Here is a 26,678-nt window from a genome sequence, read left to right on the forward strand (position 1 = left end):
GTTCCCACATATGCTGAGAACTTGTTGGCTTCTTTTCCTTCACTCTGCGGTCCAACTCATCCCAGACCATCTCAATTGGGTTGAGGTCAGGTGATTGTGGAGGCCAGGTCATCTGATGCAGCACTCCATCACTCTCTATCTTAGTCAAATAGCCCTTACACTTACACAGAGACACACGAACACACACACAGACAAATTAGGCCCTGGAATGGGAGGGACTGTAGAGAGAATCTGATTAGCCGAATAGCATTATTACTGTGGCCTAGATAAATAATCAGGGTTGGGATCTTGTTCTTGAAAAGTGTCTGCCACATGCACACAAACACACGTCTGTGTGTGTACGTGGACGTGTACATGTGCGTGGCATGTGTGCTACCTGCTCTAACAGTCTCACGTCAGAATTAGACATTCATCCATGTTTCTCAACCGTCACATTTCAAAGTTGTTCCAAGCATCACATTTCAAAGTGTTTAAGGTTATGTTTAGGCATTAACTCTGAATTTTTAAGGTTACATTTAGTAATTTACTACAAATTCTTAAGGTAAGGCATTAACTCCGAATGGTTAAGGTAAGGGTTAAAATTTGGGATAGGCTTAAATCCAATGCGCTTCCACCCTTCTTATTTGGGATAGGCTTAAATCCAAAGCGCTACCACCCTTCTTATTTGGGATAGGCTTAAATCCAAAGGGCTTCCACCCTTCTTATTTGGGATAGGCTTAAATCCAAAGGGCTTCCACCCTTCTTATTTGGGATAGGCTTAAATCCAAAATATAAAAAATAACTTTCTATTGCTGGATTCGAACTTGTAAACTTTGAAATCAAAGGCAGATGCTTACAGCCATCCAAATCGAATACTGACTTGTATCACGATCTCAAACCATTAATTAGCGGACTCAAACCCCTATTATAGAGCTTGTTCAAACCTTAATACACACCCACACACACACTCACACTCTGCACTCTCACGGCCACTACGACTGGGCTACCACCCTTCTTACGGGTCTGGCCACTACACTACTACACTAGGGTTTTACCCTCCACAGGACCACCCTTTCAGGACTTCCCCTTTTTCTATGCGATTGTACCCAGACTTTCTTCTCTGGACTTTATCCGATTTACCCTCCACCAATCTTTTCTGCTCAGGACTTAATCTAAACTTTATGGTACTACTGTAGCATATACCACGAAGCTACGACCGGTCGTAACACCATGGGCCTACTGAACAAACTCAGGCTTTCGAGGTCCATATCCTAAAATTGGTTCAGCCTACGACTCTCATCTCCCCAAGATGTCAGAATTAGTGATATCAGGTGTAGGAACTGTGCCTACCTTATTTCTGGTGCTGTTTCACTGATTCGGAATCTCTAGTTTGACTGTATATCGTGGTGAACCCTGCTCGCAGCGCCGTCTCTTAGGTTCTAATTCTCAGAGTAAATAACTCAACGGACACTATGAAAGCTTCATTCTTCCCAGAGTATCAATACAGCTGTATTAGACAAAACATGTCTCCACCACCACAAGTATATATACTCCAATTTAGGCACTCCCCCATCTCTCCAATCCTTACATCTTTTATGGTTCGACAGGAAGACGAAGTGATAGGGTAATAAACCATTGTTTCTCCCTTAAGGGAATCTGACCTGAACTCAACCCCCTTGATGCCTAATACAAAGATCTCCACCCGTATCCCCTATAGCAATCCCGTGACTTCCTCCCGTCCACCCAACACATTCCAAAGCCATCTAGCTCCTATAGATAACCATTAAATTATGATGTAAAAACCAGTCTCTATCACTCCTCAGATACTATACTTCTGAGTATAACAATGTTCCAAGTTGAAACCAGAATCTAACAACCCCTACTTATATGTACATAGCAACCTGAATTACCTCGTACCCCTTCACATCGACCCTGTATAATAGCCATGTTATTTTTAGTTGTTATTGTTATTCGTTATTTACTGTGTATTTATTGGTCTTGTCTATATTTATATTAATTTTAATTTATTTTATTATTATGTTCATCTTTACCTCTGCAATTTCGGAAAATGACCCGTAATATAAACCTGTTGTTTATGAAGCATGTGACAAATTAAATGTCATTTGATTTCATCTCCTGTCAGACTATCTTCACTGAACAAAAATATAAACGCAACATGTATAGTGTTGGTCCCATGTTTCATGAGATGACATAACATGGCAGAAATGTTCCATACTCACAAAAAGCTTATTTCTCTCAAAGTTTGTGTACAAATTTGTTTACATTCCTGTTATTGAGCATTTCTCCTTTGCCAAGATTGTCCATCCATCTGACAGGTGTGGCATATCAAGAAGCTGATTAAACAGCATGATCATTACACAGGTGCACCTTGTGCTGGGGACAATACAAGGCCACTTTAAAATATTCAGTTTTGACCCCCCGAGTGGCGCAGCGGTCTAAGGCATTGCATCGTAGTGCTTGGCTTCACTACAGACCCAGGCTGTGTCACAACTGGCCATGAGCGGGAGTCCCATAGGGCTCCGCACAATTGGCCCAGTGTCGTCCGGGTTAGGGTTTGACCGGGGGGTTTTACTTGGTTCATCGTGCTCTAGCGACTCATTGTGGCGGGCTGGGCACCTGCAGGCTGACTCGGTTGTCAATTGAACAGCGTTTCCTCCGACACATTGGTGCGGCTGGCTTCCGCGTTAAGCGGCCAGGTGTTCAGATGCGCGATTTGGCGTGTCATGTTTTGGAGGGCGCATGACTTGACCTTCGCCTCTCCCGAGCCCGTTTGGGAGTTGCAGCGATGAGACAGGATCGCAATTGGATATCACGAAAAAGTGGGTAAAATAGTTTTGAGGGAGTGTGCAATTGGCATGTCTACCGGAGATGGTGCCAGAGAATTGTATGTTATTTCTCTACCATAAGCAGCCTCTAACGTCATTTTAGAGAATTTGGCAGTACGTCCAACCCGCCTGACAATCGCAGACCATGTGTAACCACGCCAACCCAGGACCTCCACATCCAGCTTCTTCACTTGTGGGATCGTCTGTAGGGGGGAGTGCTGAGGAGGATTTCTGTCTGTAATAAAGCCCTTTTGTGGGAAGAACCATGGCTGCACCCCTGCCCAGTCATTTGAAATCCATAGATTACGGCCTAATGAATTTATGTCAATTTACTGATTTCCTTATATGAATTGTAACTCAGTAAAATCTTTGAAATTGCTGCATGTTGCATTCATATTTTTGTTCAGTATATCGCACACAGCATTGGGTGACCTTTTTTTGTAGGGTGTTTGCGTGATAGTGTTTGTACACACACACAGTACCATACCTGCAAGCCATGCCAAGCCTGAGTCTAACCGATTTATGAAAGTTATTTGATATTAAATGTACAAGACATAGTCATAATTTTTAAGTAATACTATATTTATTTTTCTCCACTAATCTCTTGAATCTTTAATATACAGTATATTTTAACATGGGTGTGTGATTGTGATAATATCGCTGTTGGATTAATGGTACACACACACCCACACAGACCCCCCCCACACACACTAACGGCTAGGTGTGTTTCATGTCATACCGAGCAGACAGAACACTTTAGCGGAAGCAGATTGCTAAAGCTGTGTGTGTGTGTGTGTGTGTGTGTGTGTGTGTGTGTGTGTGTGTGTGTACTAGTCTGGCAGAACGCCAGAGAGAAACAGAAAGACACACAGGGATGGTAGGTTTTTGGACATAGCCAGAGTTGTATGCTCTCCTTTGTAATGGATTTTAAAGGATCAAAAGTTTATTTTGTCCTTTTCCCCCTTTTCTTTTGTTTAAATCAATCCCCTTTAATGTCTCGCTAGGCTTTGTCACATATATCCAGTCAGCTTGTATGCTTAACAACACACACACACAAACACACACTCTCAGACCTTCCTATGCCACTTTGTGTGGCGTGTGCATGCGTGTGGCCAACTGTGCGTGTGTTTGTGTGTCATTCTCAGTAGGTAACCTGACTTGTTTTTTCATTATAGAATCTATGTATGCTACCTCTGCGGACACACACACACACACACACACACACACACACACACACACACACACACACACACACACACACACACACACACAGACACACACACACACACACACACACACAGAATGATGATTAAAAAGTTGTCCAACAACAACATTGCTGTGAACAACCCTACAGCAGAGAGGCGAAAAACACCCAATGGATCAATGGATGTATGTCACATCATCAGTTGTGTGTGTTTGTGTGTGTGTGTGTGTCTGTGTGTGCGTGTGTGTGTGTTTGACCATCATTAACTCTGTCTCTTAGTCATTTAAAAAATTTTTACCCAGCAGCTTTCACATTGTGATGTTGTAATTGTGTGTGTGTGTGTGTAACGTGCATATAATAATTAGCTGTGTGTATTGTAACTAGGGCATAAGTGTAACAGTAACAAGGTCTCAGAGCAAGTGACATTACCATTGATTTTTGGCACCTCTCTTTCTTTTATGATAGGGGTTGACTTGCCGGACTGCTTTAGGGAAAGGAAAGGAAAAGGGGATACCTAGTCAGTTGTATAACTGAATTTATTCAACTGAAATGTCTCTTCCGCATTTAACCCAACCCCTCTGATAGAAGTGGATTCAATTATTTATTTCAGTAGCTTCAAGATACCAATTCCAAAAACAGTAATTTAATGGAGATAAGCTAAACAACTTTGTTGTTTTTTACTAACCGGTTTACTAACCACTGGTCCTGGCAACCATCATTACGTGCACCTGGCATCAATCATTACGCGCACCTGACATCAATCATTATGAGGCACACCTTGACTCCATTACCTCAGTCATTCCCCAGGCAGTATTGTTTGTGTTCCATGTTCAGACGCTACGCCTATGTTGTATCATTGCATGTTCTTTGTTTTAAACTTACCACCTGCTTCTCGACTCCCAGCGTCTATGTTACAGAATACTGCCTTGACAAATGGAAGCAGCAGGAAATCAGAACATCTCCAGACGGTCGACGAACAGGGATACCTATTTGGCGTAACTGGGGACAGCTATGGAAGAGGAACATACCCGAGAGGCGTTGCCTTCAACTAGCGGAGGATACTCTGCCACCAGTTGACCCAGCGAGCCAGGCCATTCAGCAACCAACCTAGGTCAGCGATGCCCGTTTGTCGGCACCCCTACTAAATGCAGTGGCTTCCTACTACAGTGCTCCCTCTACTTTGTGCACCAGATGGGAGCCCCCACCACCGAGATGTCCAAGGTTGCCATGGTTATTTCTCTGCTGACTGGACGGGCATCTGGGAAAGAGGAGAGGAGGAGCTGGGTTCATGGCTCTGTTCAAAGCTATCTTCGATCATCCACCGGAAGGCAGAGGGAGGTGAGCGCCTACTCCTCCTACGGCAGGAGGGCCAGCCCATCCATCAGGAGAACATTATTTTTTCATCACGAGTGTACCAGCTCACAAGATCATCCTCGGCCCAAACACTCCAGCAGGGAAACTCCTTCCCCTTCCCATGACTCAGCATCCCTGGTCTCATCTATCCATTGACTTTGTCACTGATCTCCCCTCTGACTGTTTCACCACCATTGTGGTGGTTGTGGATAGATTCTCCAAATCCTGTCATTCATCCATCTCTCTGGACTCCCTACTGCTCTCCAGGTCGCTGAGGCACTCTTCCAGCAGGTTGTCCGGCACTATGACCTTCCGGAGGACATTGTCTCTGACCATGGCCCCCAATTCACATCATGGGTATGGAGAGCCTTTATAGAGAAGCTCTGGGTCGCGGTCAGCCTTACTTCTGGGTATAGGCCTTAGTCAAACGGGCAGGTGAAGAGGAGGAATCTGTTGAGTCCCTGCCAGGACCGGCAGGAGGAGTGGGCCCAATTCCTTCCATGAGCGGAGTACGCCCAGAATTGGTTACGTCACTCCTTCACCGGGCCGACTCCCTTCCACTGTTCTGGGTTTTCAGCCGGCCCTGGCTCCGTGGACCCCGGGCCAGACCAAAGCTCCTGCGATGGACGAGGGGTTCAGGCGCGCAGAGGTGTGGAGCGATGCTCACGTGAGACTCCAGCATGCCGTCCACCGTCAGAAGCAGGCAGACCGCCACCGCAGTGAGACTCCTGTGTTCTATCCTGGTGATCGTGTTTGACACTCTACCAGGAACCTCCCACTCCGCCTTCCCTGCACGAAGCTGAGCCCGCCGGTCATTATGAGGTCCACCTGGACTCCATTACCTCCCCTATATCTGGCACTCCCTTAGGTTCATTCCCAAGGCATTATTGTTTGTGTTTCATGTTCAGACGCTACTCCTATGTTGTATCGTTCTTTGTTTTCTTAAACTTGCCACCTGCTTCTCAACTCCCAGCGTCTTCGTTACAGCGACTGCACTTTCTTATATGGCCTCGTTTTAGATTTGGTTCATTAAGAAATGCTAGCGGCCATGACTGAATTCAAACGTGAGTTGGTTTCGGGGTGTAGTTTGATGTGGAAAGAGTTAGACAAATTATTTTGCCAATTAGCTACTGCAGGCTGGTGTGCGACCTTGGCAAAGTTGGTTTGACTTTTGATAGCCTTTCACCGGGGCTAGTTAGGGGCTGTCAATAAATGACACAATGTAAATTACACAATATTTTCATGTTGCACACCTTTTAGTTGTCTCATTAGCTAGTCAAGGTAGCTACATTGCTTAGCATAAATTTGCTATTCAGAATCTTGTCACGCCCTGATCCGTTTCACCTGTGCTTGTCTCCAACCCCCCCGTGTCGCCCATTATCCCCTGTGTCTCTCTGTGCCAGTTTGTCTTGTTTGTTCAAGCCTATCAGTGTTTTGTCTTGGCTTGTTTTCCCCAAGTCTCTCTTTTTCTCGTCCTCCTGTATATTGGCCTCTACTCTTTCTACTCTGGATTATCGACCCCTGCCTGCCTTGACCTGTCATTACCTGCCCAGGGCGTTACAATAAACATTGTTACTTCACAGTCTGCACTTATGTTAACAAATCACATTTTCATAGTTCCATTTCTATCCATGCAATGTAGCTAGCTAGTTAGTAAGCTTAATGCATGTAACTAGCTAGCAAGTTAGCTGGCTATGTAGCTAGGCATTCATTAGTAAACATATCATTCGTGACCATTACATGTGTTCAATACAGGTAGAAAACAAACTGAAGCATGCTTTCAGGTCACACGCCTCTATCTAACAGTACACTTCAAGTGACCCTCGTTCAAGATGGCCGTACTTCTTCATTACACAAAAGGAATAACCTCAACCAATTTCTAAAGGCTGGTGACATCCAGTGGAAGCGATAGGAACTGCAAGAAGGTCCCTTAGAAATCTGGATTCCCAATGAAATCCCATTGAAAAGAGAGTGACCTACAGTGCCTTGCGAAAGTATTCGGCCCCCTTGAACTTTGCGACCTTTTGCCACATTTCAGGCTTCAAACATAAAGATATAAAACTGTAGGAACGACATTTATTGGATATTTCAAACTTTTTTAACAAATCAAAAACTGAAAAATTGGGCGTGCAAAATTATTCAGCCCCTTTACTTTCAGTGCAGCAAACTCTCTCCAGAAGTTCAGTGAGGATCTCTGAATGATCCAATGTTGACCTAAATGACTAATGATGATAAATACAATCCACCTGTGTGTAATCAAGTCTCCGTATAAATGCACCTGCACTGTGATAGTCTCAGAGGTCCGTTAAAAGCGCAGAGAGCATCATGAAGAAAAAGGAACACACCAGGCAGGTCCGAGATACTGTTGTGAAGAAGTTTAAAGCCGGATTTGGATACAAAAATATTTCCCAAGCTTTAAACATCCCAAGGAGCACTGTGCAAGCGATAATATTGAAATGGAAGGAGTATCAGACCACTGCAAATCTACCAAGACCTGGCCGTCCCTCTAAACTTTCAGCTCATACAAGGAGAAGACTGATCAGAGATGCAGCCAAGAGGCCCATGATCACTCTGGATGAACTGCAGAGATCTACAGCTGAGGTGGGAGACTTTGTCCATAGGACAACAATCAGTCGTATATTGCACAAATCTGGCCTTTATGGAAGAGTGGCAAGAAGAAAGCTATTTCTTAAAGATATCCATAAAAAGTGTTGTTTAAAGTTTTCCACAAGCCACCTGGGAGACACACCAAACATGTGGAAGAAGGTGCTCTGGTCAGATGAAACCAAAATTGAACTTTTTGGCAACAATGCAAAACGTTATGTTTGGCGTAAAAGCAACACAGCTCATCACCCTGAACACACCATCCCCACTGTCAAACATGGTGGTGGCAGCATCATGGTTTGGGCCTGCTTTTCTTCAGCAGGGACAGGGAAGATGGTTAAAATTGATGGGAAGATGGATGGAGCCAAATACAGGACCATTCTGGAAGAAAACCTGATTGAGTCTGCAAAAGACCTGAGACTGGGACGGAGATTTGTCTTCCAACAAGACAATGATCCAAAACATAAAGCAAAATCTACAATGGAATGGTTCAAAAATAAACATATCCAGGTGTTAGAATGGCCAAGTCAAAGTCCAGACCTGAATCCAATCGAGAATCTGTGGAAAGAACTGAAAACTGCTGTTCACAAATGCTCTCCATCCAACCTCACTGAGCTCGAGCTGTTTTGCAAGGAGGAATGGGGAAAAAATTTAGTCTCTCGATGTGCAAAACTGATAGAGACATACCCCAAGCGACTTACAGCTGTAATCGCAGCAAAAGGTGGCGCTACAAAGTATTAACTTAAGGGGGCTGAATAATTTTGCACGCCCAATTTTTCAGTTTTTAATTTGTTAAAAAAGTTTGAAATATCCAATAAATCTCGTTCCACTTCATGATTGTGTCCCACTTGTTGTTGATTCTTCACAAAAAAATACAGTTTTATATCTTTATGTTTGAAGCCTGAAATGTGGCAAAAGGTCGCAAAGTTCAAGGGGGCCGAATACTTTCGCAAGGCACGGTAAAAAAACAACAATCTGAATGGTTTGTCCTCGGGGTTTCGCCTGCTAAATAAGTTCTGTTATACTCACAGACATGATTCAAACAGTTTTAGAAACTTCAGAGTGTCTTCCATCGAAATCTACTAATAATATGCATATCTTATTTTCTGGGGATGAGTAGCAGGCAGTTGAATTTGGGCATGCATTTCATCCGGATGTGAAAATACTGCCCCCTGCCACCAAGAAGTTAAGCCATTTTGCTACAACTTTGGAAGTATCCTTGTGGTTATTGTCCATTTGGAAGACCCATTTGCGACCAAGCTTTAACTTCTTGACTGATGTCTTGAAATGTTGAAATGCCAAAAACGATTCTGCCACCACCGTGCTTCACGGTTGGGATGGGGTGCTTCAGCTTGCAAGCATCCCCTTTTTTCCCTCCAAACATAACGATGGTCATTATGGCCAAACAGTTCAATTTTTGTTTCATTAGACCAGAGAACATTTCTCCAAAAAGTACGATCTTTGTCCCCATGTGCAGTTGCACACCGTAGTTTTGCTTTTTTATGGCGGTTTTGGAGCAGTGGCTTCTTCCTGAGTGGCCTTTCAGGTTATGTCGATATAGGACTCGTTTTACTTTGGATATAGATTATTTTGTACCTGTTTTCCTCCAGCATCTTCAGCACCAAAGTGCGTTCATCTCTAGGAGACAGAACGCGTCTCCTTCCTGAGTGGTATGACGGCTGCATGGTCCCATGGTGTTTATACTTGCCTACTATTGTTTGTACCGATGAACGTGGTACCTTCAGGCCTTTGGAAATTGCTCCCAAGGATGAACCAGACTTGTGGAGGTCTACAATTTTCTTTCTGAGGTCTTGGCTGATTTCTTTTGATTTTCCCATGATGTCAAGCAAAGAGGCACAGGTAGGCCTTGAAATACATCCACAGGTACAACTCCAATTGACTCAAATGATGTCAATTAGCCTATCAGAAGCTTCTAAAGCCATTACATAATTTTCTGGCATTTTTCAAGCTGTTTAAAGGCACAGTCAACTTAGTGTATGTAAACTTTTGACCAACTGGAATTGTGATATAGTGAATTATAAGTGAAATAATCTGTCTGTTAACAGTTGTTGGAAAAATTACTTGTGTCATGCGCAAATTAGTTGTCCTAACTGACTTGCCAAAACTATAGTTCGTTAACAAGAAATTTGTGGAGTGGTTGAAAAACGAGGTTTAACGAATCCAACGTAAGTATATGTAAACTTCCGACTTCAGCTATTTATTTAAAGTTTCAAATGTAGGTTGATATTTGCACTTTAATTCAGCCAATATTTGTGTCCTGTCATGATGTACTTTTTCACCAATGACAAACAGCTGATTGAAAGTAGTTTTGACCAACGCTAGAGACTTTTTTTGGCTGTCAATTTCCATTATTAAAAGTAAGCATTTTCCTATGTCATTTTAGCAGTTTACTGCAGTGGATGTGTTGAGTTTATTTTTTTTTTCGCTAATGTTTACATGACTCCAACTCCACAGCAAAAAATATTCAAGTTGTTGGCAAGTGTGAACTCAGATAGAGAATGTCGGGATTAAATTATACTGTAAAAATACATGTTTTTTTTGTCGCTGCTATCAATTCTGCTCCACTAGAGTTAAAAAATGTTCCTCTGTGACCGTCAATGGTGAGTCCATGCAATTCTGAGCAGGCTCTCTGGCAGACAGCCCTGTCAGTCTAGCACACTCATAGAGTATGGTGAATGAGATAAAGCGCGTTCAAGTGCAGGCATGCAATTACTCTCACTGCCACCAGCGTCGACATTGTGGCAAATGTCCAAGGTTACAAATTGTACCAGTCTTCCCAGTCCTGTAATCTGAGTGATATTTATGTTGTACAATGTGGCAGTAGCTAGTTGTCCTGTCTTTGGCATGGGTTAGGTTATTAAGCCTAGGCTTCTTCTTTCACCCATTATATATATGAGTCTATTACTTATTAGATGACTTCCAGCCATCGTCTACAGCCAAGGCTCATATCATATTAATAGTATAGACAACAAATTTAAGAGGGAGGGACAGCGATAGATTGGACAGACAGAAGTTCTTCAAAAGTGTGACGAAAGTTCGGTTTTGTTAAAAGATTGAGAGAGACGGGTATAAAGCATGAGCGAGAAAAAGCCCAAATTAAAGTGTGGAGACAATTGGCTTTTGCTGACAGGTGAGAGTGAAAAACTCTGTGTGAGAAAAAAGTGTTTGATAAAAGAAGAGTGGAAGACCTGTTTTTTTTGCAAAGAATGCTTTTAATGTAATCATTAAACGAAAACATTGTCATGCAGCTAATTAATTTAAAATCCAGCCCACACACTGGCTTTGAGAGAGAGAGAGAGAGAGAGAGAGAGAGAGAGAGAGAGAGAGATGACTATATTGTAAAAATGTATCAAAACAAAAATGTGCTTTTTGGTCTTACTTTAAGGTTAGCCTTAGGCAGTAGGATTAGCAGTGTGGCTAAGGTTAGGTTTAAAATCAGATTGTGTGACTTTGTGGCTGTGCCAGCTACTAACCTGCACTTCTTAAAGGGGAAAGTCATTTAAAAGAAAGTAAAAGTAATCAGATTACGTTACTGAGTTTGGGGGTAATCAAAAAGTAAAATGACTGATTCTAATTTTGGACAGTGAAAAAGTAACCTACCAAACATGACTATGGCTGACCCTGTAAAACAACACATTTAAGACGTTACATTCAGACCATCCTTCCTGTTGAACTCATGTTGACTTCATTAGTACAAAGTGGGCCACCTGCTGAGCTGACATATTCATGTGCATCTCTTTACTCTGACTTTTCTTTCATTCTCCTCTTTTTCCTTTGAAGACTGGATACTCACAGTCTACCTTTGATTACAGCATTGAGCAGGGTTAGGATGGGAGGATGAGGGTTGAGGAAAGGAGGGAGGAGGAGAGGAAATGCTTTAGCACATGCAGATTTGATGTTCTTTCTGCTTCTTCCATTACTATGGTTACCCAGCAGGGTGTGTGTTGATTGGGTCTGCAGGACACACAAACACACGCACACACACATACGCACACGCCCTTCAACAGTGATAGATGGAGCGTGGGGGGGGGGGGGGGTGGGTGAATGGAGGAGAGGATGGAGGGATGATTAAAGAAAGAAAAGGAGAGAGGACTGATTGAAAACCTAAAGGCTTCACTTACAACCTGCGGTTCTCTCTCTCTCTCTCTCACTCACTTCTCTATCTCCTCTCTCCCTCACTCTTCCTCATGCTCTCTCGCTCTCTCACTCTTACAACTAGGGTTCACTGAGTTGTTTTTCTGTGACAGTTTCTCTTGGGCTTTTGCTAGGGACATTGTTTTATGTTTATGTTTATGTTTGGTTGTATGTTTGCAAAATGAATACCAACGCCTTGTGTTGAACTTATTTCAGCCCCAGTGGAGAGTTCCACCACTGCAGCGGGCACGCCCAGCCCCCAACAGCCCTCATTAAGAGGAGATGCCACACACCTGTGTGGAAAGGGCTGACAGGATGAATGGCATTTATGATTGGATTTTGTTCCACTTCCCCTATCCCCAAAGTTTAGAATGGTAAACGAATAGGGAATAAAACCCTGATTATTTTAAACTGCAAGTACTGTTTCAAAGATTTACAGATTAAACACCACCAAATTGGTGCCGGAACCCAGGAAGGAAGGATTCCTTGAAGAAAACGACAAGAAAAATGGATAGTGAGGACTATTTTGTGAATGTGAAGTTAACCAGGAAAAAACATGGTCGGCCAACTTGCACGATTGAAACGGATTCAGGGAACGACAAGGACGGCTACGACAAGGTTGTTGAAAATAATTGATCAGGTACCGGGAGAAGAAAACACTTATGCCACGTGCACAACTAGAGTGAAATGCCTTTCTAGCAAGTTCTTTCCCAACAATGCAGGAATCAACATCAGTAGTACTATAAAAAAGTAACGTAGAACAAGGAAACACAAGTTCCAGGGTCAGTGCCAATACCATATTTACAATGTGCAGGGATACTGGAGCGGTAGGCGTAGATGTGTATTGGGGTAAGGTGACTCGGCATCAGGATACATGATAAAAAGAGTAGCAGCAGCATACAGTGCATTCGAAAGGTATTCAGACCCCTTGACTTTTTCCACATTTTGTTAAGTTACAGCCTTATTCTAAAATTGATTAAATATCATTTTTTCACAATACCCTATAATGACAAAGCAAAAACAAGTTTTTAGACATTTTAGAAAGGGACATGACAGTCCGCTTGGAGTTTGCCAAAAGGTTCCTAAATGACTCTCAGACCATGAGATACAAGATTCTCTGGTCTGATGAAACCAAGATTGAAATATTTGGCCTGAATGCCAAGCGTCATGTCTGGAGGAAACCTGGCACCAGAGCCCGGACTTGAACGAGATTGAACGTCTCTGGAGAGACCTGAAGATAGCTGTGCAGCGACGCTCCCCATCCAACCTGACAGAGCTTGAGAGGATCTGCAGAGAAGAATGGGAGAAATTCCCCAAATACATGTGTGCCAAGCTTGTGGCTTCATACCCAAGAAAACCTGAGGCTGTAATTGCTGCCAAAGGTGCTTCAACAAAGTACTGAGTAAAGTGTCTAAATACTTATATACATGTGATATTTCAGGGTTTTGATTTATATAAATGTGCAAACATTTCTAAAAACCTGTTTTTGTTTTGACATTATAATGTGTAGATTGATGAGTTTGAAAACAATTTTATCCATTTTAGAATAAGGCTGTAACATAACAAAATGTATCAACAGTCAAGGGGTCTGAATACTTTCCGATTGCACTGTATATGATGATTTTATGTGAGTGTGTGTGTATGAATGAGTCAGTTTGAATTTGTGGGCATGTGTGTGTGTGTGTGTGTGTGTGTGTGTGTGTGTGTGTGTGTGTGTGTGTGTGTGTGTGTGTGTGTGTGTGTGTGTGTGTGTGTGTGTGTGTGTGTGTGTGTGTGTGTGTGTGTGAGTGAACAGTGCAATGGTTTATATGGACAAAGTAAGTGTCGGAAAATCAAATAAATGTTTTCTCGTCATGCTTCGTAAAATAACAGGTGTAGACTAACAGTGAAATTCCCTTCCCAACAATGGTAATAGTAAGAAAATAGAGAAATAATATGAAAGTAATTAAAAAGTGATAATAAATACACAATGAGTAACGACAACAACATAGCTGAGGCAGTAGGAAGCTCTCTCATGCATTTATATGCAGATGGTTCAATTTTATACTCAGCTGGCCCCTTCCGGGTTTTGTGTTAAACACTCTACAAAAAAGTTTTCTTAGTGTCCAACAAGCTTTCACTGCCCTTAATTAACCTTGTTCTGAACACCTCCAAAACAAAGGTGGCTTGTTAAGCAGAATGCCCCTCTCCCCACCAGTGTGATCACTACCTCTGGGGGTTTAGAGCTTGAGGTAGTCACCTCATACAAGTACTTGGGAGTATGGCACTGTCCTTCTCTCAGCACATATCAAAGCTGCAGACTAAAGTTAAATCTAGACTTGGTTTCCTCTATCGTAATCGTTCCTCTTTCACCTCAGCTGCCAAACTAACCCTGATTCAGATCACCATCCTACCCATGCTAGATTACGGAGATGTAATGTGTAGATTGGCTGGTAAGGGTGCTCTCGCGGGGCTGGATGTTCTTTACCATTCAGCCATCAGATTTGCTACCAAATGTCCCTTATAGGACACATCACTGCACTCTATACTCTTATGTAAACTGGTCATCTCTGTATACCTGTCGCAAGACCCACTAGTTGTTGTATATTTATAAAACCTTAGTGCTCACTCCCCCTTATCTGAGATACCTACTGCAGCCCTCATCCTCCACATACAACACTCGTTCTGCCAGTCACATTCTGTTAAAGGTCCCCAAAGCACACGCATCCCTGGGTCGCTCCTCTTTTCAGTTCGCTGCAGCTAACGACTGGAACAAGCTGCAACAAACACTCGAACTGGACAGTTTTATCTCCATCTCTTCATTCAAAGACTCAATGATGGACACTTACTGACAGCTGTGGCTGCTTCAGGTGATGTATTGTTGTCTCTTCCTTCTTGCCCTTTGTGCTGTTGTCTGTGCCTAATAACGTTTGTACCATGTTTTGTGCTGCTACCATGTTGTTCTGTTGCCATGTTGTGTTGCTACAATGTTGTCATGTTGTGTTGCTACAATGCTGTGTTGTTATGTGTTGCTGCCATGCTATGTTGTTGTCTTAGGTCTCTCTTTATGTAGTGTTGTGATGTCTCTTGTCGTGATGTATGTTTTATCCTATATTTGTATTTTATTTTTTATTTGTAATCCCAGCCCCTTTTGGTAGGCCGTCATTGTAAATAAGAATTTGTTCTTAACTGACTTGCCTAGTTAAAAAGGTTAAATAAAATAAAATAAAAAATACTGCAGAGGATAATTTCATTAGAGTTAACAGCCTCAGAACTTGCAGCCCAAATAAATGCTTCACAGAGTTCAAGTAACAGCGCTTAGTGGGACTATAATTTGTTTTTCAACAGGACAATGATCCAACACACCACCAGGCTGTGTAAGGGCTATTTGATCAAGAAAGAGAGTGATGGAGTTCTGCATCAGATGACCTGGCCTCCACAATCACCCGACCTCAACCCAATTTGGGGTGAGTTGGTCCACAAAGTGAAGGAAAAGCAGCCAACAAGTGCTCAGCAAATGTGGGTACTACTTCAAGACTGTTGGAAAACCATTCCATGCGATGCTGGTTGAGAGAATGCCAAGAGTGTGCAAAGCTGTCATCAAGGCAAAGAGTGGCTACTTTGAAGATTTGATTCTGATTTGTTTAACACTTTTTTGGTTAACACCTGATTTCATATGTGTTATTTCATAGTTTTGATGTCTTGATTATTCGTCTACAATGTAAAACCTAATACAAATAAAGAATAACCCTTGAATGAATAGGTTTGTCCAAACTTTTGACTGGTACTGGACATGTTATTAAGGTGCAAGTATTCCATATTGTTCAGGAGTTGAAAGCTCCCCCCACCAGAGTCAGCACTGGGTTAGGCCACAGACGCATCCTGGAAGTGGTATGCTGTGATGCATGAGGCGCTGGGTGGCTGCCACTCCATCACCCCACCGTTCATCATCCCCTAATCATCCCTAGGTGCAGATGTGGGCTCCTATCCCCTTCATAAGGGTCCAAATGTGGACACTGGAGAAGGAGTGGGAGAAGGCGGTGACTGCCAGGGAGGTATGCCCAATGGACATTTTAGAGATCATGATTAAGGAGTAGTTTTATATATTTTGTTTGTATTTTATTTATAGCTATTATTTATACATTTTGTACTGATTTTAGTGAAGTCTTCATTGAAAAGTGTTTCTTGTTTGAAAAAAATAAATACAAATTGATATCGGGTACATCGACTGTTGGTGTGTTTTACTTTCAAAATTTCAACATTAAAAAATACACTCACACATCTGAGCATCATCTTGTTGCAGGTGCATGGTAACAATTAGATAACATGAAAGAAAAAATAAACCTGCACACTGCTTTTGCTATATACATTTTTTCAGTGTACGTGTCAGAGCTTTTTGCTCTACTCAACAAAATAAACTATCTTTGGTACAATGATTGTTTGGATTTCTATAGCTCTTTTCATAACAATCTCAAAGTGCATCAAAAGCAAACTAAACGAAAAGAGGCCAGGTCTTCGACTGCATCCTGCAAAGATTGAGAGGGACGCTTCATGGCTTGATCAGAGAAAGGTGGTCAGGGAGATGGTTGATGAAGATGGAGTCTGGTGATGATCTTGTTGAGGGCTAATCTGGGAACCAGCCTGAGTCTTGTAGCCACTGGACTTCTCCTTCGCAATGTGTGGAACCCTCTTGGATGATGCCTCGGCAGCTCTGGGTGCCAGAAAGCTCACTATACACAGTTCAGAGTAGTAGCTAGCCAGTCGTCCTGATTGTCAGCCCTCTGCCTCAGCACTGCATTCCGCTACTGCATCTGCCATTCCTCTCAAACCTCAAGTGACTCTTCAATTGATAATTGCTTAGGCCTATGGTTAACTCAAGTTTTCTCCAAATACTTTTCCAAATGCTACCTACTTATCTAGCTAACGTTATCCCGAAACAACAACACTCCGGCTCTCCACTGTAGTGAAAGGTCACTGGTTGGGGCTACATATGATCATTTTCGGTTCATATGCGAAGCATTCAAAACAACAGGGAACTAGGAAAAAACATTTGAACGCCCAGAAATACTGGCCTAATAGGTATACATGGACAGGGCCAAGTTCATCGGGCCGGAGTATTGTTGAATCTATTTCAGCACCCCGGTAGTGGAGAGCGCCACCACTGCAGCGGCTACAAAAATGTTTGGCAGGGTGATTGACATTTATTATTGGATTTTGTTCCACTTCCCCTTTCCCCGAAGTTTAGAATTGTGAACCCAATAGGGGATAGAACCCAGATGCTTTCAACTGCAAGTACTGTTTAAAAGTGTGTGCGTGTGTGTGTGTGTGTGTGTGTGTGTGTGTGTGTGTGTGTGTGTGTGTGTGTGTGTGTGTGTGTGTGTGTGTGTGTGTGTGTGTGTGTGTGTGTGTGTGGTCGTGTTTAACTATTCTTGCGGGGACCAGAAGTCCCCAGAAAAATAATAATCAAAAAAAATTTGACCAACTTGGGACATTTTGTTTGTCCGCATTAGGTTAAATGCTATTTCTAGGGTGTTTAGGGTTAAGGTTGGAATTAGTGTTATGTTTTAAGGTTAAAATTAAAGTTAGAATTAGTGTCAGGGTTAGGAGCTAGGGTTAGGTTTAGGTTTATGGTTATGGTCAAGGTTAGGTTTTTGAGTTAAGGTTAGGGTTAGGGTAAGAGTACGGGTTAGGTATGGGGTTAGGGGTTATGGAAAATAGGATTTTGAATTTACAGTAACTGAATTTTGTGTCCCCACAAGGTTAGCTGCACAAGACTGTGTGTGTGTGTGTGTGTGGGGGGGGGGGGGGTGTGGATGTGGGTGTGTGTGTGTGTAGGCAGGCACCTGAGCCATAGGGCAGACTGAGCATCTACCACTGATGCTCACTGATTATCTTATCATTTTAGCAGATAATTGTTAGTTTTTTTAGCTAGTAATATGTCAATATTACCTTTAGAAATAAGCTATGACCAAATAATATAGCACAGTTTTGGATTTCACCCACGTCTAAAAAGCTAATTGTTTAGACCATTTGGAAAAAGCAAAACTTCCAAAAATGTTTCATATGGTGAACCTGGCAAATGAAAACCCCAATCAGCAGTTCAATGTCCAATCAGCAAGATGTGAGTTGTGTCTACTCAGGTAACAACTCTGCAGGTAAACCAACATTTTCTACAGTGCATTCGGTAGCAATGACCCAGCAAATTACATTGGTTATCACCCAACTAATAAAGCCTATAATTTGACATTGCGAAAGGCGTTTTACAAGCTTTTGAATGCTGAAGGTGCCGCGCAGATATGTATGTGTATATTAGATTAGGGATTGGCTCATGTTGGCACGAGCAGCTGCGCTCTGTTTGCACATGTTACCTGACTGACTGTCATACGTATTTACATGCTTAGTTCAATAGACCACTGACAGAGATGACGCATCAATTCAGTCACAACAGATTAGAGGTATTTTCGGACGTGGGAAATACAGTTATATCAAACGATAGTGAACCGGCAGTTTGTGACGTTTTAATCAATTTCAAGATCGATTCATTCTACATTTGGATCTGTTTGGGCTCCTGCGGACTGATACATCCATATCTTAAACATCTGAAAGGGGGACCGATGCATTTCGGTGAATCAGTACATCTCTACAACACCCACACATTTGTTTTCAACTAAATAATTTGGTGGTGTCAGCAAACTTATTTTCCATGGGTCACAAAGTTAACAAGTTTGCTAACCACTTTTTGCAATGATATGGCCAGTATTTGTTTTGTACTACAGTACAGATACTGAGTGTGAACCTCCCTAGTGAATCAATCGGTGCATCTCCACTCTCTAAAGAAACACTGTTTCTTCTACCCACTATACATACCCTGGGTAGCCACTCGCTGTTATTAATATGAAATATTTAATATCTATGAATATTTCATCATGTTGGAAAAAACAGGTACATTTGTATCATTTATCAGGCAGAACAAAAGCAGCACCCAGTTTAATGCAAGGTAAAAAGTCTGGTGTGTGCGTGCATGTATGTGCGTGTGCCTGCCTTCGCATGCCCGGATGTGCGTGCGTGCAAGTGTGTGACGGTTCAGTCAGGAGTTGCTCTCTTGAAGTGTTCTTGAAACAGAATCTTGTTATAGTTGTTATTTAACCAATTAAAGAGTAATCTTTACTGGTGTGCGGCAATTAGCATGTACAGTGCCTTGTGAAAGTATTCACCCCCCTTGGCATTTTTCCTATTTTGTTGCATTACAACCTGTCATTTAAATGGATTTTTATTTGGATTTCATGAAAAGTATGGTCACACCAGATACTAACAGGTTTTCTGATCCACACCCCTACTTTTTATTGTAAGGTATCTGTGACCAACAGATGCATATCTGTATTCCCAGCAGTGTCGAAGCGTCCTTCAGGGCATTGTCTGCATATATGCCCCTTTTATTTATCCTACGGTTCTGACTTGGTGTACAGGGAGAAAACTGTAAGAACGTCCCATGTTCTGAATTCTGTACATTTCAAAAGTTATGAACAAATAGTTATATTTACTATGTGTGTCCTAGCTCGCTCATTACTACTTCCGGCGCCGACAGAGATGGCCGCCTCGCTTCGCGTTCCTAGGAAACTATGCAGTTTTTTGTTTTTTTACGTGTTATTTCTTACATTAGTACCCCAGGTCATCTTAGGTTTCATCACATACAGTCGAGAAGAACTACTGAATATAAGATCAGCGTCAACTCACCATCAGTACGACCAAGAATACGCTTTTCGCGACGCGGATCCTGTGCTCTGCCTTACAAACAGGACAACGGAGTGGATCCCATGCAGCGACCCAAAAAAACGACTCCGAAAAAGAGGGAAACGAGGCGGTCTTCTGGTCAGACTCCGGAGACGGGCACACCGTGCACCATTCCCTACCATTCTTCTTGCCAATGTCCAGTCTCTTGACAACAAGGTTGATGAAATCCGAGCAAGGGTAGCATTCCAGAGGGACATCAGAGACTGTAACGTTCTTTGCTTCACGGAAACGTGGCTTACTGGAGAGACGCTATCCGAAGCGGTGCAGCCAACAGGTTTCTCCACGCATCGCGCAGACAGGAAAAAACATATTTCTGGTAAAAAGAGGGGCGGGGGCGTATGCCTTATGACTAACGTGACATGGTGTGATGAAAGAAACATACAGGAACTCAAATCCTTCTGTTCACCTGATTTAGAATTCCTCACAATCAAATGTAGACCGCATTATCTACCAAGAGAATTCTCTTCGATTATAATCACAGCCGTATATATCCCCCCCCAAGCAGACACATCGTTGGCTCTGAATGAACTTTATTTGACTCTTTGCAAACTGGAAACCATTTATCCGGAGGCTGCATTCATTGTAGCTGGGGATTTTAACAAGGCTAATCTGAAAACAAGACTCCCCAAATTTTATCAGCATATCGATTGCGCAACCAGGGGTGGAAAGACCTTGGATCATTGTTACTCTAACTTCCGCGACGCATATAAGGCCCTGCCCCGCCCCCCTTTCGGAAAAGCTGACCACGACTCCATTTTGTTGATCCCTGCCTACAGACAGAAACTAAAACAAGAGGCTCCCACGCTGAGGTCTGTCCAACGCTGGTCCGACCAAGCTGACTCCACACTCCAAGACTGCTTCCATCACGTGGACTGGGACATGTTTCGTATTGCGTCAGACAACAACATTGACGAATACGCTGATTCGGTGTGCGAGTTCATTAGAACGTGCGTTGAAGATGTCGTTCCCATAGCAACGATTAAAACATTCCCTAACCAGAAACCGTGGATTGATGGCAGCATTCGTGTGAAACTGAAAGCGCGAACCACTGCTTTTAATCAGGGCAAGGTGTCTGGTAACATGACCGAATACAAACAGTGCAGCTATTCCCTCCGCAAGGCTATCAAACAAGCTAAGCGTCAGTACAGAGACAAAGTAGAATCTCAATTCAACGGCTCAGACACAAGAGGCATGTGGCAGGGTCTACAGTCAATCACGGACTACAGGAAGAAATCCAGCCCAGTCACGGACCAGGATGTCCTGCTCCCAGGCAGACTAAATAACTTTTTTGCCCGCTTTGAGGACAATACAGTGCCACTGACATGGCCTGCAACGAAAACTTGCGGTTTCTCCTTCACTGCAGCCGAGGTGAGTAAGACATTTAAACGTGTTAACCCTCGCAAGGCTGCAGGCCCAGACGGCATCCCCAGCCGCGCCCTCAGAGCATGCGCAGACCAGCTGGCCGGTGTGTTTACGGACATATTCAATCAATCCCTATACCAGTCTGCTGTTCCCACATGCTTCAAGAGGGCCACCATTGTTCCTGTTCCCAAGAAAGCTAAGGTAACTGAGCTAAACGACTACCGCCCCGTAGCACTCACTTCCGTCATCATGAAGTGCTTTGAGAGACTAGTCAAGGACCATATCACCTCCACCCTACCTGACACCCTAGACCCACTCCAATTTGCTTACCGCCCAAATAGGTCCACAGACGATGCAATCTCAACCACACTGCACACTGCCCTAACCCATCTGGACAAGAGGAATACCTATGTGAGAATGCTGTTCATTGACTACAGCTCGGCATTCAACACCATAGTACCCGCCAAGCTCGTCATCAAGCTCGAGACCCTGGGTCTCGACCCCGCCCTGTGCAACTGGGTACTGGACTTCCTGACGGGCCGCCCCCAGGTGTTGAGGGTATGCAACAACATCTCCTCCCCGCTGATCCTCAACACTGGGGCCCCACAAGGGTGCGTTCTGAGCCCTCTCCTGTACTCCCTGTTCACCCACGACTGCGTGGCCACGCACGCCTCCAACTCAATCATCAAGTTTGCGGACGACACAACAGTGGTAGGCTTGATTACCAACAACGACGAGACGGCCTACAGGGAGGAGGTGAGGGCCCTCGGAGTGTGGTGTCAGGAAAATAACCTCACACTCAACGTCAACAAAACTAAGGAGATGATTGTGGACTTCAGGAAACAGCAGAGGGAACACCCTCCCTATCCACATCGATGGAACAGTAGTGAAGAGGGTTGCAAGCTTTAAGTTCCTCGGCATACACATGACAGACAAACTGAATTGGTCCACTCACACAGACAGCATTGTGAAGAAGGCGCAGCAGCGCCTCTTCAACCTCAGGAGGCTGAAGAAATTCAGCTTGTCACCAAAAGCACTCACAAACTTCTACAGATGCACAATCGAGAGCATCCTGGCGGGCTGTATCACCGCCTGGTACGGCAACTGCTCCGCCCTCAACCGTAAGGCTCTCCAGAGGGTAGTGAGGTCTGCACAACGCATCACCGGGGGCAAACTACCTGCCCTCCAGGACACCTACACCACCCGATGTCACAGGAAGGCCATAAAGATCATCAAGGACATCAACCACCCGAGCCACTGCCTGTTCACCCCGCTATCATCCAGAAGGCGAGGTCAGTACAGGTGCATCAAAGCTGGGACCGAGAGACTGAAAAACAGCTTCTATCTCAAGGCTATCAGACTGTTAAACAGCCACCACTAACATTGAGTGGCTGCTGCCAACACACTGACACTGACTCAACTCCAGCCACTTTAATAATGGGAATTGATGGGAAATTATGTAAATATATCACTAGCCACTTTAAACAATGCTACCTTATATAATGTTACTTACCCTACATTATTCATCTCATATGCATACGTATATACTGTACTCTATATCATCGACTGTATCCTTATGTAATACATGTATCACTAGCCACTTTAACTATGCCACTTTGTTTACATACTCATCTCATATGTATATACTGTACTCGATACCATCTACTGTATCTGCCTATGCTGCTCTGTACCATCACTCATTCATATATCCTTATGTACATATTCTTTATCCCCTCACACTGTGTACAAGACAGTAGTTTTGGAATTGTTAGTTAGATTACTTGTTGGTTATTACTGCATTGTCGGAACTAGAAGCACAAGCATTTCGCTACACTCGCATTAACATCTGCTAACCATGTGTATGTGACAAATAAAATTTGATTTGATTTGATTTGATAATGTCTTAATGGAAATTATGGATTTGTCACGTTCTGACTATAGTTCTTGTGTGTTTTCCTTGTTTTAGTGTTGGTCAGGACGTGAGCTGGGTGGGCATTCTATGTTGTATGTCTAGTTTGTCTAGTTCTATGTTTGGCCTGATATGGTTCTCAATCAGAGGCAGGTGTTAGTCATTGTCTCTGATTGGGAACCATATTTAGGTAGCCTGTTTTGTGTTGGGTTTTGTGGGTGGTTGTTTCCTGTCTTTGAGTTCTCTGCACCAGATAGGACTGTTTCGGTTTTGCCACATTTGTTATTTTGTATTTGTGTTCTTGTTTAGTTTTTCTTATTAAAAAACATGAACTCTAACCACGCTGCATTTTGGTCCTCCTCTCCTTCGACGGAAGAAAGCCGTCACAGGATTGCCTCTTATCTGCTCATCGTTCCCTTATACCATAGTTTGTACATCTCAACTGTCAGTAGAAACCACATTTGTTTAAGCGGTTCAGCCATATCAGCAATGTTTTTTTTAAAATCCAGAAAATGAGACTGAATGAACTGTTTTGCTGCCAGACAAGGCTCTGCTGATAGCCAGGTGTAGCGGTGGTAAGGATTCACTCCATGGTGCTGAAAAGAAAGCTGTGCTGTTGGGGAAACGTTATGTAGGACCTAAGAGGTTGTCGGCACCGTTTGTCACCATTATAGTGCAATTCATGTATTTTGTGTTGTGTTGCGTTGTGTAGTGCCTTTGCTAGCATTCATCCAAAGATACACTACCGGTCAAAAGTTTTAAAACACCTACTTATTCAAGGGTTTTTCTTTATTTTTACTATTTTCTACAATGTAGAATAATAGTGAAGACATCACTGCTATGAAATAACATGTATGGAATCATGTAGTAACCAAAAAAAGTGTTAATCAAATCAAAGTATATTTTATATTTATGATTCTTCAAAGTAGCAACCCTTTGCCTTCATGACAGCTTTGCACACTCTTGGCATTATCTAAACCAGCTTTATGAGGTAGTCACCTGTAATGCATTTCAATTAACAGGTGTGCCTTCTTAATAGTTAATTTGTGGAATTTATTTCCTTTTTAATGCATTAGAGCTAATCAGTTAAGTTGTGACAAGGTCGTTGGGGGCAACTCCACTCGGTCTCTCTTTCCCTCCATCCTCTTTCTCTCTCTCTCTCTCTCTCTCTCTCTCTCTCTTCTCTCTCTCTCTTTCTCTCTCTCTCATATTCAGACTTTATTAGCATGAATGACAAAACCACTGTTGCTAAAGTGAAGTGAGATAAAGATGGTAATGATAATCTCTTTCTATCCCTCTCCCTCTCTCTATCCCTCTCTCCCTTTCTCTCTCTCACACACTGTCTCTGTCTTTCCCCTTCTGTCTCTCTCAACTCCCCCCAGTCTCTCTCTTTCTCTCCAGCGTCTTTCACTTCAATTCGATTTAAGGGCTTTATTGGCATGGGAAACATATGTTTACTCTGCCAAAGCAAGTGAAATAGATAATAAGCAAAAGATAATTAAACAATAAAAAAATGTACAGTAAACATTACACTCACAAAAGTTTCAAAAGAATAAAGACATTTCAAATGTCATATGTGCAAATAGTTAAAGTACAAAGGGAAAATAAATAAACATAAATATGGGTTGTATTTACAAAAATGTTTGTTTTTCACTAGTTGCTCTTTTCTTGTGGCAACAGGTCACAAATATTGCTGCTGTGAATACCACACTGTGGTATTTCACCCAGTAGATATGGGAGTTTATCAAAATTTAGTTTGTTTTCAAATTATTTTTCGAATTTCTAGCAAAATATAGAATGTTCCTGTTTTGATTAATTTAATTGAGTGTTTTAGGTCTGCTCTATACCAAATTAGCATACCCCCTGAGTCCCTTCCCTGTTTCACACCTGGTAGTTTGGTGGATGGGAATACCAGCTCTCTGTAACCTACCAGCTCTCTGTAACCAGTGGGTCCATCTCCTCTTGTAGGATGACAATATCTGTATTTCTGATTTCTTTGGTGAAGTCCAGGTTCTGGCTCTTTAGGCCAAAGTCAGATGACCTCAGGCCATGGATTTTCCAGGGTGAGATAGTGAAGGCTTTGTGTTCCATAAAGTGTCCAATGTTGTTATTCATGTTTTTTGGCTTCAGACCAGTAACTGTGAGCAGAGCCTGCTGAGCATCTGGTACTGTACATACCATTGGCTCGCTCTCAATTCAATTCAAGGGCTTTATTTGCATGGGAAACATATGTTTACATTGCCAAAGCAAGTGAAATGGATAAACAAAAGTGAAATAAACAATAAAAAATGAACAGTCAGAATTACACACAAAACAGTTCCAAAATAAAAAATACATTTCATGTCATTATGTATATTTACAGTGTTGCAATTATGTGCTAATAGTTAAAGTACAGAAGGGAAAATAAAAAACATAAACATATCTCTCTCACTCTCTCTCACACACACACTTTCTTTGTCTTTCCCATCCTGTCTCTCTCAACTCCCCCCGGTCTCTCTCTTTTTCTCCCCCCTCTCTCTCCCCATCTCCCCCCCCCCCCCCCCCCCCCTCTCTCTCCCCATCTCCCCGCTCCCCCCGGTCTCTCTCTTTTTCTCTCCCCCTCTATCTCCCCGCTCCCCCCGGTCTCTCTTTTTCTCTCCCCCATCTCTCTCTCTCTCTCTCTCGCTCTCTCTCTCTCTCGCTCTCTCTCTTTTTCTCTCCCCCATATCTCTCTCTCTCTCTCTCTCTCTCGCTCTCTCTCTTTTTCTCTCCCCCATATATCTCTCTCTCTCTCTCTCGCTCTCTTTCTCTCTCTCGCTCTCTCTTTCTCTCTCTCTCTCTCTCTCTCTCTCTCTCTCTCTCTCTCTCTCTCTCATATTCTGATTCAGATAAGCTTTATTAGCATGAATGACAAAGCCACTGTTGCTAAAGTGAAGTGAGATAACGATGGTAATGATCATGTCTTTCTTTCCCTCTCTTTCTCCCCATCTCTCTCTCCCCATCTCCCCCCCCCCTCCCTCTCTCTTCCCATCTCCCCGCTCCCCCATCTCTCTCTCTCTCTGCCCCACCCCCTCTCCCACTATCATTTAATTAATCTCATCACCGATTGCCTTCATAAACGAGTCAGTCTACTCAGACAAACCTCCATGCAACATGTTATACCCACAGTGGGAGTGGAGATATTTGGGCAGATTATGATGTTCTATCAGTCGTGATGTCATCTTAATTAATGTGGAGATGAAATGATCATGTTTAATTTGCAGGTTGGTTGGATCTAACCTGTCAATCAATAATAAATGAAAGTTTTTTAACTACAGAATATGAGAGATACTTTGATTGGCATATGTTCGCTCAGGAGTTTAATGATGCTTGTTATTGTTTTCAACTTTACCCTGCTTCAGCTCTCTCATACGTCTTTCCATCAATACATACTGTACCTTGTCATTGCTGCAAAAAAAATATCATTTTAATAAAATAGATCCTCTGTCACTTTCTGGTGGATTTTCAGAGCTGACAA

The 26,678-nt window shown here is 42.9% G+C and overlaps 1 protein-coding gene across 1 annotated transcript in view; it reads left to right on the forward strand.

Annotated features, from left to right (window-relative positions):
* The window catches only part of LOC139381262 (zinc finger matrin-type protein 4-like), a 151,213-nt gene that overhangs the window by 21,802 nt on the left and 102,733 nt on the right, over positions 1 to 26,678 (forward strand). The window lies entirely within an intron of this gene.

This window comes from Oncorhynchus clarkii, chromosome 23, assembly GCF_045791955.1.
Source record: "Oncorhynchus clarkii lewisi isolate Uvic-CL-2024 chromosome 23, UVic_Ocla_1.0, whole genome shotgun sequence".
NCBI classification, from domain to species: Eukaryota; Metazoa; Chordata; class Actinopteri; order Salmoniformes; family Salmonidae; genus Oncorhynchus; species Oncorhynchus clarkii.